We start from the raw sequence: 1,643 nt of genomic DNA, 5'->3' as shown, positions 1-1,643 counted from the left end.
ATGTTGAATTTTGGGAGAATTTTAGGATACACTTTTAGAAACTATTGAATTAATCAAGAGGAGTTTTGGGGGGATTTTTTATTTGTTTGTTTTTGTTTTTAAGCACTGAAGCTAAACTCTTCAGCTTAAAAAGAAATCAAACTCTTTCTCCTTAATAGATGAACATTACTTCCTGCAAACATTGGAAAGCCATATTGACAAAGGTTATGATCTGCAGTGTCTACATGGGAAGACATCTGCAGGTGAAAGGAGTCCTGCTGAATTTACTGGGGCTTATGGAAGGCACCTGTGTTTGCAGAGAGCAGCCTGTAGCCTATGGCCCTTTATCTGTGTTAAGAGCTTCTGTGGGACAAGTGAAAACAAGAGTGTGCTTCTGCTTTTTCCCTTGGAGATCAGATTTCTTTTGGCAATTTACACATGTAGACACACCCACAGATGTGAATTTATGCCAGCTTAAGTTTACTGTGCAGTAAACAGGAATAGGCCAGTGAGTTGCCATATTTACTGTGCAGTATGGGTGTGCATGTGTAGATGTGATCTCACACTGCACAGTAATTTTGGTTACTGCGCAGTAAATGTACACGTGTACACGGGCCCTGTATTATTAATTTGGCTTTCTTAATCTCCAAGGCAGTTGATTTCAATGCAGAAGTAAAAATTTTTCTTTTCCTAGGAGAGAAAACATAATCCATCTTTATCTAACTCAAGGCCTCGCTGCTTCTATTTTAGTGTATTACTAGTGCTTAGTGCCAAAGTCTCATGATACCAGCTTGCTTTAGTCACAACCAAGATCATGTGTGTGGAAGGCAGTGCTCAGTCTCATTTGGTTTAAAAGATTTGCACTCAAGTTTTAGACCGCTTTGTGTTTTTAGTTGATAAACATATTTTATACAGTTGCAAAATAATTTTACAAAAATATTTACAATTATATCCTATATCCACAATGATATTTATAATAATTATGCCATTATTAAAAAGTGGTTTGTTGGCTCTGTGGGGTATGAAGCCTTTTCTGTTTGCAACATGTTTTGCATATAAACTAAAATTACCTTTATTTCTCTTCATGATTTTCTTCAAACACAACAAGATAAGATGTTCTGCAAGTTTCTCAGTGTATACCAGCACTAGAATAATCTACAGAATTTTAGAATCTATGTGAAGAGCAGAGCAACAGTCAGTAAATACAGGCTTTTCTTGTAGATTGAACTCCTTAGTAGCTGCAAAAACCTGTTGGTGAGTGTAAACGTAGGCTTTGACAGCCTTCTTCCGTGGGTAAATATTCAACCCCTACAAGCACTCTGGCATACTTATCTAGTACTTATCCTGCTTTGTCAACACTTTCTAATGGCCTGACCTCAAAGATTAGAATGTGAACTGCCAGAACTGTATTGAAATTTGATCAACCAAGTTGTACGGATGCTGTTGCTAAACTGCACTGCATAGCCCTAAACCTCTTCAATCTAGACCTGACCCTTCCTTCTCAAATACATACCTGCACAGTCCCAAATTACTACATTAATTGCACGTCACCATGAAATACTCTAAAAGAGCATCTATTTATCTCCTGTACTATTTCCTTGCTAGAAATACATAATATTATAAAGAGAGATTTCATAGATTTCATAGACATTAGGGCTGGAAGG

Source organism: Gavialis gangeticus, unplaced genomic scaffold, assembly GCF_001723915.1.
Source record: "Gavialis gangeticus isolate Ggan-Ray unplaced genomic scaffold, GavGan_comp1, whole genome shotgun sequence".
NCBI classification, from domain to species: Eukaryota; Metazoa; Chordata; order Crocodylia; family Gavialidae; genus Gavialis; species Gavialis gangeticus.
This window is presented reverse-complemented; position numbering follows the sequence as displayed.